This window comes from Papio anubis, chromosome 10 (assembly GCF_008728515.1).
Source record: "Papio anubis isolate 15944 chromosome 10, Panubis1.0, whole genome shotgun sequence".
NCBI lineage: Eukaryota > Metazoa > Chordata > Mammalia > Primates > Cercopithecidae > Papio > Papio anubis.
The window spans coordinates 22,703,568-22,720,647 of record NC_044985.1 but is presented as its reverse complement, the minus strand read 5'-3'; the positions used below and the strand labels follow the sequence as shown (position 1 = coordinate 22,720,647).

At 38.1% G+C, this 17,080-nt stretch overlaps 1 pseudogene; it reads right to left on the bottom strand.

Moving 5' to 3' along the window:
* Positions 1–755: 755 nt before the first annotated feature.
* LOC110740816 lies at positions 756–1,758 on the bottom strand (annotated as a pseudogene).
* Between the last annotated feature and the right edge of the window lie 15,322 nt (positions 1,759–17,080).

The following is a 17,080-nucleotide window of genomic DNA, read 5'->3' as shown; positions in this document are numbered from 1 at the left end:
TGAGCCAGTAATACTACCCCTAAGAATTTGCTCTGGAGAAATGAAAACTTATGTTCACACAAAGATGTATATATAAATATTTATAGCAACTTTATTCATAACAGTCCCAAACTGGGGACAACTCAAATACCCATCAAATAGTGAATGGCAAAACAAAACTAGTAAAATAAATAAATAAATAAATACCTATGGATAAATACAATAGTATAGCTGTATTTCAAAAGCATTCTGTACAGTAAACAAAACTTGATACAAGGGTACATACTATATAATTATTTTTAGTATTAAAATAGCTATGCATCGCTCTAATAACAAATCATTGTAACTGAGTTCAAAATAAAGGAAAGGAGTTGCTTTATTTAGCTTCCAATTTCTGGGAGACTCAAGAATTGTAAGTGTTCTGGACAATAAAAGAAAATAAGACTGTGCTTACAGATCTTGTTCTGCCATATTCTTTCTTTAGGATGGCTATTTTATTTTGCCCTTTTTGTTACATGGAATGTACACATCAGGTTTTAAAGGTACACCACTTCTGTAACTGAGCATCACTTTCAGTGACTAAACAGGCAAAGAAATTACACTGAACATCAGCATCTGGCAGTATTTTTTGGGAAAAACATGACTAAAATGAACACTGTTAAATCACATCTAATATTTGATACTACATGACTCCATACAGATATATGATACAATTATACAAAATGTATTAACATCAAAGAATATAACAAAAATTCAGATAGCAAACAAATCCTATCTTTTTTTTACAGGAAAATATTTTTGAAGCATGCATGTAACTGCCCATTCTTTTAAAGAAAATCTACTGCAAGCAAAATTATCAACCTCCAGAAAAATCACACATAGCATTACTAAGCATATCTTCAAAAAGTGTACAATATGCACACTTGGAAAATACAAAATTAAAAAAATTATAAGCAACAAGTGAGTTTCATACTTGCAAGAATGTAAAAAGAAGTCCCATTTTTAGCACTGTTGTATAAAGAATTGTCTTTTGCATCTAAGCATTGTCCTCCTTTACAAAAACACACTTTACAAAAACACCATGTTTTTGAAACAAGATTAGAGAGCAAGATAAAGCATCTTTTAAAGCCGTTTTAGAATTCGTGTGTGTGAAAATTGAAGTCCAGTGAAAAGCATTTCCCACGGTCTTCAAATGTGCACCGAAACAGCTTCTCTCCAGTGTGAACCAGTTGGTGTGGTTTTAGTTTTGAGCTCTCAACAAAAGCTCTTCTACATTCTGTGCAGAAGTGGACTCCATGACAGTGGGTGTGCAGAAGTTTTCTCATGGCAGTTATCCTTGAACATCTTTGTGCAGCCTTGGCGAAGGCCAGCAATTGTTCATGGAGCATCATCTTTTAAATTTTTCTTGGCTTCATTCTGGCGAATTCTGCAGTTGTTTGGGATCTGAGAGGTCAATACCAGGTATTCTTCCAGGAGGAAGTTTCTTTCCTGTCATATACTCTGAATAATCAGAAGGTGAGTTCTCTCCAGTGAACTGTTTCTCAACCACTATTTTATGGTTAATATCTTTTTGTTTTCATCTGAGTACCACATGGTGACAGAGAACTCACCCTCCAGGTTCCTGATTTGCACCCACTTCTGTCCTCACTTCTTGTTGCCCAAGATGGTGCCACATCCACCCTTGCCAGCCTCCACCATGGTGACCAGGGCCTGCTCGAGGTAGTGGTGGTGGTCGCCGCTGGCCAGCTCTGGCACCAGGATGAGTATCTGGTTCCCCATCCAATTCGTTACCACCCACCACCTCCTGGCATGCCTGCACCAGGATCACATCCTGGTCGTGGTGCACCTGGGTGAGGTTGTCGTGAGGAATGGCTACAGCAGATCCTGGCCAAATGGTGTGGGGGTGGGTGGTGGTGGTGGTGGTGGTGGCTGGCCTGCCTATGGCCACCCCTGCCACTATCTTCATTGTCGTTGTCCTCCTCCTCGCCTGCCATCGTGGTCTCAATAGTCTTCACCAGGATGGTGTCCACCTTGATCTAGTGCAGCTCCAGGATCTCAGCCAGCATCTCCGAGCCATCTGTGCCCATGCAGAGGGCGTTGTCCAGTGGCCTGGGCTCCTCCGCTGTGGTGGCAGGCAAGGAGGTGGCCAACTGTGAGGAAGGAAGCTTAATTTTTATAAAGATCTAGAACAGGAAAAGTGAAGTTATGATAATAGTAATCAGACTGTCTCAGAACAGGGGATATGGTAATTTCCTGCAAAGAGGGATGCAAGAGACATTTTGAGATGATGGAAGTACTGTATGTCTTGAATAGGGTGCTAATAATGTGGGTGTACACATTTGTCAAAAGTCATCTAGGGGTTCTCATATTCTGTGCATTTTACTGTGTATAAATTATACTTCAATAAAGTGATTAAAAATTTGAGATAATTAAATAGATCAAGCTATGAGTAGATATTCATCATACAAATAGGCCCCAGGTCAATTCCCCAGATGTGTATACTTAAACTCTTTGGACCTTTTGTCTGGGGTCCTTGTTTTTCTCCAATGCTTTGAAAAGGCAATTTCTCATTCTGAGAGTGAACTAGGGAAAAATGCTCTAATTGATTTGATCAGTAAACCCAAACCTTCCTCTATTTAAAGAGAAACCAATTTGAACATTCTGTAACTGCATGCAGATCCTGCCTTGCTTGAAGGGGTCTGCCTAGTAATGCCATAATACATAACTCTATTTCAAATGGGATTGAGGTTACTGAGGCAGAGCAGAAACATTTGCTATGCTTATTTGCATTAACCAATAGTTGGACTGGCCTTGGGGTTCAAAGCTATTTGTGGAAGGCTCTATGGTCTACTGAGTTGATGAAATGGCATGGCTTTCTGTATACATAGAGATAACTTTTTGATAACTGTGATCACTAACAAATGCTGCTACAGAGAGATTTAGACAAGCATAGTCCTGATTAGAAGGGATTTATAATCTAGCATGGATAATATTGGCATGGTTCAACATGTGGAGGATTTAAAACAGACAGAAAAAGATACTAACCAATACACAAAATGACATATTTTAATTCTCTATGTATCCAAATTCTGAGCCTTGTATGTGGGAGTCATTGGAAAACCCAAACAAAAAATTAACTAAAAAGATTTAATTTCATTACCCTTTTATTCTTGATTTGTATGTACCTAGTAAAGACAAAGTATTGAATCAAAAATGGAATTAATATCAGAAATTTAGAAGATATCCAACAAGGTAGAATACAGTTGCAAAAAATGTTTTGGAAAAATTTCAACCCCTGGACATTGAACTATGACTTTACAAGTAACTGGCACCATTCCTCATCCTTTTGTCTATGTGTAGAGAGACCCCTCAGTCTCATTGGAAATGTAGTGGAGGTCAACGTGTATGACTTTTTTGTTTTATGATGCACACCAGCATCATGGGAGTAGGTAAGGCATTGTGTCAAGCTCAGCTCAAAGAGGTCATCATCACAAAAGGTTACACACCTAATACATATCATTCACAAGTGCCCTCTGATTAGTTCTCCTCATGGTTCTCCCTAACATTACACATATAAAGAGAAATGAGGAGCTGCTATCTTAAAATTTGGAGGAAGGATGCCCAGAAATAAAACCTTTATTCTCAGTTTGGAGTTGTTGGTCTTTGAATCTCATCTGCTCTCATCCTCTTCCTTCACTCTCTGCTAGCCACTGTGGCCCCTTGGAGTTCCTCAAACATTCCAAACAGGATCTCCATCTTCTCACCAGCTGGCATGGTCTTTCTCCAGATAGTCACAAGATTTGGTCCCTCACTTCTTCCATCTTTGTTCAAGTGTCATCTTAGGGAGATAGGCTCCAAATATCCTATTACAAATTGCACAACCAACCAGAATCTCCCTAGCTCCTTCCTGCTTGAATTTCTTTGTCTTTATCACCATCTCTCACCATCTCACTAACTGTAAACTCCATGAGTAGGGATGTTTGTTCTCCTTATTGCTATTCCTCCAGCACCTAGAATTCAATCACTTTTATCATAGGCACTCTACAATTGCATATGGAGTGAGTTTTTCTACCAATGTGACCTGTCAATCTGAAGGTTTTTTTTTATAACATTCATTCTCTTTCAGGGTGTTATTTTTGTTGTTGTTGTTGTTTTGTTTTTGTTTTCACTTTTCTGGATGCCAATCTTTTTCTAATGTTTACCTGTATAGTCTGTTTTTTGTAAAGAAAAATAAAACACTCTGGAAGTCAACAAAGAAAAAAAATCTTAAATAAATAAACCATTCTTTCATCTAAACTTTGAAATATTTTCATTAAAAGGTACTTTTTCTTTAAAAACAATGCCCAGTTTTTGTACAGAAAGATTTGATGAGTAATTTTCAACTTGAGATGACCTCTTTACACTTCTACCATGTTTTCATAGATCAAGATAGTTTTGATGACAATATGTTCAATGCTGTTATTTTAATAAAAATAAATATTTATAGTCCTTATGCTTCAAAATACTGAAGTGTAACATTTGATCTTCACAGGTTTTATAATGAGAATGGTATCTGCATGTATAATCCTTCTGTTCTCAAGCAATATATACACACATTTTGTTTCCATTATATTCTTTATCCTTTATTTTATTATTTAACTTTTGTGTTATCTTTTTATGTACTCTTTTAAGTATTTACATAATTCAGTACATTAGCTATCCTTGTTTTAAAATTATTTTTCCCTTTCTTCCTTTACTGATAACTTCTGTTTTTTGTAACTGTGGCTTTCCCATTCTTACTATTGTCTTTCCCAAGTCTTGTCTAACACTCTACTTACCATATTTTTTAACTAAACAAATGTGGTGGTATGATCTTTCCCACCCATAGAAACTATATATATAGCTCATAGTATCATTCTTTGTCTCAGTTCTATTTCCTGAAGCTTAGTAAAAACGTTTTAATCCCTAAGTCTATCAACTTCTAACCTGCGAGTAAAAACCTTCGAGAACATTTCTTACATAATACTACCCTGCTTTCCCATTTTAGATTATATCCTTTCCATCTCATCCTATTTTAATGTATAGGCTTATGCAAATGGATTTACTAAAAGGGTAGGATAATTTTTGGAAAGAAATATACAGTAAGAAAGAAATAATATGTTTTCTCTGACAATTTAAACCCCCAAACGTAACTATTAATATAAAGAAACTTCTTACTGGCCATGACTAGGTCTATTTCCTCTAGAGGTCAGTTTAGGAAGAATCTGTTGATGAATTTTGTCCCAATATTTTATAGGGTAGTAAGTGTCTTACCGAAACCTGGCCCAGTTCTCTGTTGTGTAAGTCAACTCAAAGGAACTATGTGCACAGCTGATCACAAACCAGATAAGACTATTGCATAAGTACTCCTGAGAGACTGAAGATCAGGTTTACCTTATTTAAACTTCCAGATCTTTGACATTTATTTTGGTACATTCAATACAAACTTATCGAGTGCCTGCTATTGGCCAGATACAGAGGTAGGCACTAAAAGTCCGATATGAATGAGAAGAGGCCCCTGTTCTCAAGAAGCTGATGATGTAGGACAACACGTGCTAACAAATGATTCCAATGTGGCCTGATATGTCCATTGGATACCAGCACAGGAGGGATCAGGTCAGTCAGAGGCATAAGGAAGAAGTCATAGAACAATAAACTAAATTGAAGAAACAAAAGGAAAGGGGAGGTGTAAAAAAGAGAGTCAGCACTGGTAAATGCAGAGTTTCCCTTCTTATTTTCTTTTTCATTTTAATTATGTTTTACAGTGTTACTGAAAAACTTCTGTGCATGTGATAAAAAAAGTAGTAAATCAAAAGTATAGAAGACTATATGGAGAAATGTAAATATCTCTCCTACCTTAGACTGCTAGTTCTTAGTCCTTCTCTACCTAGAAGCAAATTCTGCTACTGTTTTCATACAGAAAGTTTCAGAAATAGTCTGTATACCTGTAAGTGTATTTGCTTAAAAATGAAGCAAACAGCATTAAAAGCATCACTTCTGGAAAAAGACTGCCTGAATGAGCATCCTAGTGCTATTGCTTACTACTTAGGTGACCTATTCAAGGAATGCAGCCTCTGCTTCCTCACTTGTAAAATGTGAATAATAATAATATCTACTTTATAGAGTGTTCTGAGTATTAAATGAGTCAGTCCCCAGTAACTAGTCTCTTAAAAGAATGCACTATTTGTACCTTGCTATTGTCATTTAATGGCATGTATTATAGGTCAACCCATATAAAAGTATCTCGGTTTTTTGACTTACTGACTTTTTTCCATCTTACAGGGTTTTTTACATCTCTATTTCTCTCTTTCAAAATGACTACCAATACTTTGAGTTGATCCATCTCCCTGTTTTCTTCATGTTTTCAATAACTGAATGTCTTCTATTTTTATAGGTTTATATTTTCTTTTGTTGATACTTGTCTCAGCTTCTCTAGCTGATATTTTAATATTTGATATATTTATAATATTCTCTTGCTCTTCCAAGAGTATTATTAGTAATATAACTTGCAAGCAGGCTTAGACTGTATATTAACATACATTTTTCTCTCAATCTACATTTCAGTTCTCTCAAATGTGATATGTACGTGCTCTTGATACACACATGCTGTAAGAGTCTAAACAAGGAGCTTTCTCTTCTACTATTTTTTAACCTACACTTCTATTATATGTAGGATTCCAAAGACAGAATATTACTGCTAATAATTATAATTGATACTATATGAAAGTTTATGATATGGCTAGTTGGGATCCAGTCATTTTGAAATCAGAGGTAGCCAAAAACAATATTATTAGTGTTACATGTATAAAACAGGGTTCTCTGCAGACCCCAACCTGAGATTGAAGATTCTTAGAAATATAAGTTGCTCATTTGAGAAAAAGAAGCACAGTATTTTTTTTTTCAAATTATACATTAAGTTCTGGGATATGCAGAATGTGCAGGTTTTCATAGGTATACATGTGCCATGGTGATTTGCTGCATCCATCAACCTGTCATCTCCATTAGGTATTTCTCCTAATGCTATCCCTCTCCTAACTCCCCATCCCACAACAGGCCCCAATGTGTGATGTTCCCCTCCCTATGCCCATATGTTCTCATTGTTCAATTCCCACTTATTGAGTGAGAACCTGCAGTGTGTGGTTTTCTATTTTTGTGTCAGTTTGCTCAGAATGATGGTTTCCAGTTTCATCCATGTCCCTGCAAAGAACACGAACTCATCCTTTTTCACGGCTGCATAGATTCCATGGTGCATATGTGCCACATTTTCTTTATCCAGTCTAACATTGATAGGCATTTAGATTGGTTCCAAGTATTGCTATTGTGAATAGTGCTGCAATAAACATACGTGTGTATGTGTCTTTACAGCAGAATAATTTATAATCCTTTGAGTATATACCCAGTAATGGGATTACTGGGTCAAATGATATTTCTAGTTCTAGATCCTTGAGAAACTGCCACACTGTCTTCCACAATGGTTGAACTAATTTACATTCCCACCAACAGTGTAAAAGCGTTCCTATTTCTCCACATCCTCTCCAGTATCTCTCCAATGATCACCATTCTAACTGGTGTGAGATGGTATCTCATTGTGGTTTTGATTTTCATTTCTCCAGTGACCGGTGACGATGAGCTTTTTTTCATATGTTTGTTGGCCGCATAAATGTCTTCTTTTGAAAAGTGTCTGTTCATATTTTTTGCCCACTTTTTGATGAGGTTGTTTGTTTTATTCTTGTAAATTTGCTTAAGTTCCTTATATACTCGGATATTAGCCCATTGTCAGATGGATAGATTGCAAAAATGTTCTCCTATTCTATAGGTTGCCTGTTCACTCTGATAATGGTTTCTTTTGCTGTGCAGAAGCTCTTTATTTTAATTAGATCCCATTTGTCAATTTTGGCTTGTGTTGCAATTGCTTTTAGTGTTTTAGTCATGAAGTCTTTGCCCATGACTATATACTGAATAATATTGTCTAGGTTTTCTTCTATAGTTTTTATGGTTTTAGGTCTTATTTTTAAATCTTTGAACCATCTTGAGTTAATGTTGGTATTAGGCATAATAAAGGGGTCAAGTTTCAGTTTTCTGCCTATGGCTAGCCAGTTTTCCCAACACCATTTATTAAATAGGGAATCCTCTCCCCATTGCTTGTTTTTGTCAGGTTTGTCAAAGATCAGATGGTTGTAGATGTGTGGTGTTATTTCTGAGACCTCTGTTCATTTCACTGGTTGTCTATATATCTGTTTTGGTATTAGTACCAAGTTCTTTTGGTTACTGTAGCCTTATAGTATAGTTTGAAGTCAGGTAGCGTGATGCCTCTAGCTTTGTTCTTTTCTTTTCTTTTCTTTTTTTTCTTTCTTTTTTTTTTTTTTTTTTTTTTTTTTTTTTTTTTTTTTTTTTTTTTTGAGACCAAGTTTTGCTCTTGTTGCCCAGGCTGGAGTACAATGGCACGATCTCAGTTCACTGCAACCTCCGCCTCCCAGGTATAAACGGTTCTCCTGTCTCAGCCTCCTAAGTAGCTTGGATTACAGGCATGCACCACCACTCCTGGCTAATTTTTTTGTATTTTAGTAGAGACGGGGTTTCACCATGTTTGTCAGGCTGGTCACGAACTGCTGACTTCAGATGATCCACCCGCCTCGGCCTCCCAAAATGCTGGGATTACAGGCATGCACCATTGCATCCAGCCCAGCTTTGTTCTTTTTGCTTAGGATTGTCTTGGCTATGTGGGCTCTTTTTTGGATCCCTATGAAATTTAAAGTAAATTTTCTAATTCTGTGAACAAAGTTAATGGTAGCTTGATGGGAATTGCATTGAATGTATAAATTACTTTGAGCAGTATGGCTATTTTCACTATACTGATTCTTTCTATTCATGAGCATGAAATGTTTTTCCATTTGTTTTTGTCCTCTCTTATTTGTTTGAGCAGTGGGTTTGTAATTCTACTTGAAGAGGTCCTTCACATCCCTTCTAAGTTGGATTCCTAGGTATTTTAGTCACTTTGTAGCAATTGTGAATGGGCGTTCACTCATGATTTGGCTCTCTTTGTCTATTATTGGTGTATAGGGATGCTTGTGATTTTTGCACCTTGATTTTGTATCCTGAGACTGCTGAAGTTGCTTACCAGCTTAAGGAATTTTGGGGCTGAGATGATCGGACTTCTAAATATACAATCATGTCATCTGCAAACAGAGACAGTTTGTCTTCCTTTCTTCCTATTTGAGTACCTTTATTTCTTCCTCTTGCCCGATTGCCCTGGCCAGAACCCTATGTTAAATACGAGTGGTGAGAGAAGGCATCCTTGTCTTGTACCAGTTTTCAAAGCAAATGCTTCCAGCTTTTGCCCATTCAAAATGATATTGGTTATGGGTTTGTCATAAATAGCTCTAATTATTTTGAGATATGTTCCATTGATACCTAGTTTATTGTGTTTTTAGCATGAAGCAGTGTTGAATTTTATCGAAGGCTTTTTCTGCATCTACTGAGACAATCATGTGGTTTTTGTCATTGGTTCTGTTTATGTGATGGATTACGTTTATTGATTGGTGTATGTTGAACCAGCCTTGCATCCCAGGGATGAAACTGACTTGATCATGATGGATAAGCTTTTTGATGTGCTGCTGGATTCAGTTTGTCAGTATTTTATTGAGGATTTTCGCATCGATGTTCATCAGGGATATTGGCCTGAAGCTCTCTTTTTTGTTGTGTCTCTGCCAGGTTTTGGTATCCAGAATGATGCTGGCCTCACAAAATGAGTTAAGGAGAAGTCCCTCTTTTTCTACTGTTTGGAATAGTTTCAGAAGGAATTGTACCAGCTCCTCTTTGTACCTCTGGTAGAATTTAGCTGTGAATCCATCTGGTCCTGGGCTTTTTTTGGTTGGTAGGCTATTAATTGCTGACTCAATTTCAGAACTTGTTATTGGTCTCTTCAGGGATTCGACTTCTTCCTGGTTTAGTCTTGGGAAGGTGTATGTGTATAGGAGTTTATCCATTTCTTCTAGATTTTCTAGTTTATTTACATAGAGGTATTCATAGTGTTCTCTGATGGTAGTTTGTATTTCTGTGAAATCAGTGGTGATCTCCCTTTATCATTTTTTATTGAGTCTATTTGATTCTACTCTCTTTTCTTCTTTATTAGTCTGGCTAGCAGTTTATCTATTTTAAGAATGCTTGTGATTTTTGCACATTAATTTTGTATCCTGAGACTTTGCTGAAGTTGCTTATCAGCTTAAGGAGATTTTGGGCTGAGATGATGGGGTTTTCTAAATATACAATCATGTCATCTGTAAACAGGGATAATATGACTTCTTCTTTTCCTAACTGAATATGCTTTATTTCTTTCTCTTGCCTGATTGCCCTAGCCAGAACTTTTAACACTATGTTGAATAGGAGTGGTGAGAGATGGCATCCTTGTCTTGTGCCAGTTTTCAAAGAGAATGCTTCAGTTTTTGCCCATTCAGTATGATATTGGCTGTGGGTTTCTCATAAATAGCTCTTATTATTTTGAGATATGTTCCATCAATACCGAATTTATTGAGAGTTTTTAGCATGAAGGGCTGTTGAATTTTGTCAAAGGCCTTTTCTGCATCTATTGAGATAATCATGTGGTTTTTGTCTTTGGTTCTGTTTATATACTGGATTACATTTATTGATTTGCATATGTTGAACCAGCCTTGCATCCCAGGGATGAAGCCCACTTGATCATGGTGGATAAGCTTTCTGATGTGCTGCTGGATTCAGTTTGCCAGTATTTTATTGAGGATTTTTGCATCGATGTTCATCAGGGATACTGGTCTAAAATTCTCTTTTTCATTGTGTCTCTGCTAGGCTTTGGTATCATGATGATGTTGGCCTCATAAAATGAGTTAGGGAGGATTCCCTCTTTTTCTATTGATTGAAATAATTTCAGAAGTAATGGTACAAGCTCCTCCCTGTACCTCCGGTATAATTCGGCTGTGAATCCATCTGGTCCTGGACTTTTTTTGGTTGGTAGGCTATTAATTATTCCCTCAATTTCAGAGCCTGCTATTGGTCTATTCAGGGATTCAACTTCTTCCTGGTTTAGTCTTGGGAGAGTGTAAATGTCCAGGAAATTATCCATTTCTTCTATGTTTTCTAGTTTATTTGCATGGAGGTGTTTATAGTATTCTCTGATGGTAGTTTGTATATCTGTGGGGTCGGTGGGGATATCCCCTTCAGGCTACAGTAACCAAAACAGCATGGTACTGGTACTAAAACAGAGATATAGACCAATGGAACAGAACAGAGCCCTCAGAAATAATAGCACACATCTACAGCCATCTGATCTTTGACAAACCTCAGAAAAACAAGAAATGGGGAAAGGATTCCCTATTTAATAAATGGTGCTGGGAAAATTGGCTAGCCATAAGTAGAAAGCTGAAACTGGATCCTTTCCTTACTCCTTATACGAAAACTAATTCAAGATGAATTAGAGACTTAAATGTTAGACCTAAAGCCATAAAAACCCTAGAAGAAAACTTAGGTAATACCATTCAGGACATAGGCATGTGCAAGGACTTCATGTCTAAAATGGCAAAAGCAACGGCAACAAAGGCCATAATTGACAAATGGGATGTAATTAAACTAAAGAGCTTCTGCACAGCAAAAGAAACTACCATCAGAGTGAACAGGCAACCTACAGAATGGGAGAAAATTTTTGCAATCTACTCATCTGACAAATGGCTAATATCCAGAACCTACAAAGAACTCAAACAAATTACGAGAAAAAAAAAAAAAACATCAAAAAGTGAGCAAAGGATATGAATAGACATTTCTCAAAAGAAGACATGCATACAGCCAACAGGCACATGAAAAAATGCTCGCCATCAGAGAAAATAGCCATCAGAGAAATGCAAATCAAAACCACAATGAGATACCATCTCACACCAGTTAGAATGGCAATCATTAAAAAGTCAGGAAACAACAAGTGCTGGAGAGGATGTGGAGAAATAGGAACACTTTTACACTGTTGGTGGGATTGTAAACTGGTTCAACCATTGTGGAAAACAGTATGCCAATTCCTCAAGGATCTAGAACTAGAAATACCATATGACCCAGTCATCCCATTACTGGGTATATACCCAAAGGATTATAAATCATGCTGTTATAAAGACACATGCACACGTATGTTTATTGCAGCACTATTCACAACAGCAAAGACTTGGAATCAACCCAAATGTCCATCAGTGACAGACTGGATTAAGAAAATGTGGCACATATACACCATGGAATACTATGCAGCCATGAAAAATGATGAGTTTGGGTCCTTTGTAGGGACATGGATGCAGCTGGAAACCGTCATTCTTAGCAAACTATCGCAAGAACAGAAAACCAAACAGAGCATGTTCTCACTCATAGGTGGGAATTGAACAGTGAGAACACGTGGACACAGGAAGGGGAACATCACACACCAGGGCCTATTATGGGGAGGGAGGAGGGGCGAGGGATGGTATTGGGAGTTATACCTGATGTAAATGACGAATTGATGGGTGCTGACGAGTTGATGGGTGCAGCACACCAACATGGCACAAGTATACATATGTAACAAACCTGCACGTTGTGCACATGTACCCTAGAACTTAAAGTATAATAAAAATAAATAAATAAAAAGTTCTCAGCCTGGCACAGTGGCTCACGCCTGTAATCCCAGCACTTTGGGAGGCCGAGGCCGGAAGATCACGAGATCAGATCGAGACCATCCTGCCCTACATGGAGAAACCTCGTCTCTACTAAAAAATACAAAAAAAATTTAGCAAGGTGTGGTGGCACACACCTGTGGTCCCAGCTACTCGGGAGGCTGAGGCGGGAGAATGGCGTGAACTCGGGAGGCAGAGCTTGCAGTGAGCCAAGATCACGCCACTGCACTCCAGCGTGGGTGACACAGCAAGACTCTGTCTCAAACAAACAAACAAAAAGTTCTCAATAAACATCTTTGTTGTATGTGCCAGTAAGTAACAAGCATCTGTTTTGAATATATTAACCCTATACTACTCCTATCACACTTTGATACTCACATGTTTATATATTGTACAACATGTTTACTTAAACTCATTAAGATTTCTTTAAACTAAAACTATGTATGCTCCTGATTATTTTAAGTAGACCAGGGATACAGACACTTCCATTAGAGTATAATCTTTGTTTTGTGTTCTCTGGCTTCGGTTTCCTCATCTCTAACTGTGGAGTGTTAGGTTCTTTCCATTTCTAGAATCCTATAAGTCTGTCTAACTCCTCTTGGTGTATTTGTTTTGTGTGAATTTGGCAAAGTTGGCACTGCATTTCCCAGAATACCCTTGACAGCATGATTTCCGATAAGCATGGGCCACAAGAAATCTTCTGCAAATGACTGAAGGCAGAAGGCATGTAGAGGCTCTACTGCTTTTCACACAGGGAAAAGTTAGAGTGGGCCAAAAGACAATTTCTCAACTCAGGCACATAGTTGCTTATCTGCTGGCTTATTTTGTTGGTATGGGACAGCACCTGAGCCCATCGCATTCCAACTCCTTTCAGATGTTTTTCAGCTTCTCTAACTTCTTGGTCAGGGTGTGTTTAGCTTCATGGTAAAGGGCACCAGACTCTTTTCCAGGACACTCCCCACTGTAAAGGATGGAGCTTAGATGGAGGTGGTGGGAGAACGATGCAGGTTCCAGCCCATTGCTGTGGGTTTGCTCTCATCTTCACCAGTTCTAGTTTGTCCTTGCTTCCCTTGCTTCACATCCATCTTTCATTTCTGACTGCCCATGCTCAGACTTCAGGATCCCAACAAGAAGAACCAGCTTTCCAGTGATTGTTTAGCCAATCCTTACAGTTGTGTATGGTAAAATCCCTATAACAAATCTGCAGATAGATGATAGACAGCGGGATAGTATCTTAGTCTGTTCAGACTGCTATAAAAACATACCTCAGACTGCATAACTTAGAAACAACAGAAATTATTGATCACAGTTCTAAAACTGGGAAGCCCAAGATCGAGGTGCCAGCAGATCCATTGTCTGGTAAGGGCCTGTTCCTCATAGATGGTGCCTTCTGTATCCTTGCATGGCAGAGGAGCAAACAAGCACCCTCAAACCTCTTCTTCAATGGCAATAACCTCATGAGAGTAGAGCCCTCCACCTATCACTTTCCAATGGCACCACCTCTTCACACTAATGCGTTAGAGATTAGGTTTCAACATAAATTTTGAAAGGACACAAACATTCAGACCATATTAGGTATGGAGAGAGAGAGAGAGAGAGAGAGAAAGTTTGCTATCATCAGGTCCTAACTCCTTTCATGTCTTTTCATTTTGTATCATGTTATTTTCCATTTTATTAAACTCAACTAAGCTTCTCAAGGGCAGAAGTCTGCATATAGTGTTGCTGGATACCTAATAACATAATGCCTGGCACAGCAAACTCTTAATCAGTGTTTCCCATTGTTAACTGTATGATGCTTTTTCTTGATAATATGTATTTACAAAGAGAAACCCCCAATAAAGTCTTCCTAACCCTCTGTAATATTTCTTTTTAAAAAACATAGTAGTTGTAGTAATACTAATAACTTGTACTTACATGTTGCTCATCAAATGCCAGACATTTACATAGATAAACTAACTGAAGTTTTACCACAAGCCTACAGAAGTCACAACCAGGTGGGCTGGTTCTTAGGTTTGTTTTCAATCACTGCAGTATTCCATCACCCAATGTCATGGTTGATTAAATACATATTTTTTTAGTTTGGGTGTGGTGGCTCATAACTGTAATTGCAGTGCTTTGGGAGGTCAAGGCGGCTTGAGGCCAGGGGCTTGAAACCAGCCTGGATAACATAGCAACACTTTGTCTCTATAAAAAATAAAAATTAAAAAAAATTAACTGAACATGGTGCCAACATGCCCATAGTTTTAGCTATTCAAGAGGCTGAGGCAGGAGGCTCACTTGAGCCCACAAGTTTCAAGGGTGCAGCAAACTATAGTTGTGCCACTTCACTCCAGCCTGGGTGACAGAGTGAGACCCTGTCTTAAATAAATAAATAAATAGAATATAGTAATGCCAACCAAAATTTCTAATACATAAAACTTATATTAATAGAATTCATTTTTTTTGCAATATATGTATTAGTTTGGGTCCCAGTGGTACACAGATAACACACTCATAATGGGATAATAGTGGTGGACATTTTTAAATGAAACTGTTTAGAAAATTGAAGGTGCAGGGAAATCACAAGAAATAGCACTGTAACTGATGGCTTAGTCACAGCTAATTTGTTATCAGCCCCTAAATCTTTAGGGTTTAGGAAAGGCCAGTTTCTGGGATTAGGAAGGACAAAGAATTGCAGAGTCAATCACTGTGAGAGGTCAAAAGTTACAGCCAATCTAAGGTGACCCTGAAGGCAGGAACCAGGGAAGGAAATAATATGACCTCTCTCTCCCCTCTCCAATCTCCTCTTGGAACTCCCTATTGGCCAAACTCAGCTGAAAGTCAGACCAGTGGAAGTCACCCATTGATGTGGCCCATATGAATGAGCCTGGCAGAATCATAGACTTAGGTAGAAAAAGGTGAGAGGATTCGGGACATTCAGAAGTTATCTGTCAAGTCCACTTTGAAATGTTATCAAATAAAAGACATGGTGCAGCTCATATGCCCATCACAATCTTCTTCACCGGAGTCTGAAATATATGTCTTTCAGAAAAGACAAATTAAAATCTATAAATCGGGTTAGGAGTACAGATTCTCCATCTGCCAAGCAATTAAGCAGACCATGTCTAATGTACGTAAACTTTCGTTTTATAATTTCTCCTTGATCAGCGATGAATTTCCACATGATTTCCAAGACACCTACTACATGGTCATGAGTCAATTCTCCTCCAAGTTCATCCTAATGACAGCTGGTTTTTCGTAAGGTTTATCTGTGTCTTTAAAAGCAAAACTCTGGATAATTAGGTTACACAGAATAAAGAAAGCACTTCCTTTTTCTTCTCATGCTGCAACCCCTCATTTTCTGATATTGGACACATGCCATGCATTTTGCATTAGCTCTGTGGCAAATGTCTAGTGTTAAAATCCAAGCATCAGTGCTCATTAGCTTTTTCAGGAGCTTGCAGACAAGAGTTGGAAAGGTACAACTCAGAGAAATAATTCTCAGTGAGCAAGTAGCAATTTGCCAAGCAGATAAAAAAACTGAGGAAGATGGAGTAGGAAACCCAGAGAAAGTAGTCTGAGCTAATGAAGCAAAATTTGAGCCTATGACACGAACTAAAAGGATTTTTTTTAAAGCCATGGAACTTGCAAAAAAAAATTTTAAAGGTATACAATGGGTATGGTTCTGTGAACTTTTTCCTCTAAATTCACCCCTGCCTAGAACCTACGTCAAAAGAGAAAGGGCCAAGTGGCTGGGGAGTGAATCAGGGCCATCCTGACAGATGGAAGGGAGGAAAGATCGTCAGGAGACTATGTCGGTGTGCTTGCCATATTGGAAGAGGGCCAGGTGCCCAGTCTGATGTCAAAGCCTCTAAGTGTCCTAGGCAGAAATGTCTCTGATTGAAAGGACATGGCAGAGTAAATGCAGGTGTCTGTTGAAAGACCAGCCTACACTTGCTCTAGCCCACTCCCACCCAGCACACATATATATTAATCATAAATGCCTCCAGAGACACTTAACTAAACCCCTGCAACTTTCCTTACCTCCTCCAGGCTTGAACAGACGTTTTTAAAAGTTACATTTTATCCAGAGCTGAATACCACAACATATTATGTAGATGAGGAAACAATCAAGTCCGCCCAGGTCCTTTATGGGCATCTGGCATGAGAAGGCCAGTGGTCCACACAAGCAAGAAAGGGCATTTTAATCAAGGACGGCTGGAAATGAACTGGGAAATTCATTTTTATTATTGGAGTGCTTCTATTCTTAAAAGGATGTACAGTCCTGAAGTTTGTTCAAAACTATTTAAGGAGATAAAAGATTGATGTATCAGTAAACTGGATGAGCCTGTCAGTATGGAGAGTCCAGATGAGAGTTATTTAAAAATACATGTCGTTCCATGATCAAAACGGTGCCTTGTAGTTCGATAAATGAGAACCTTCGTCACAAAGAT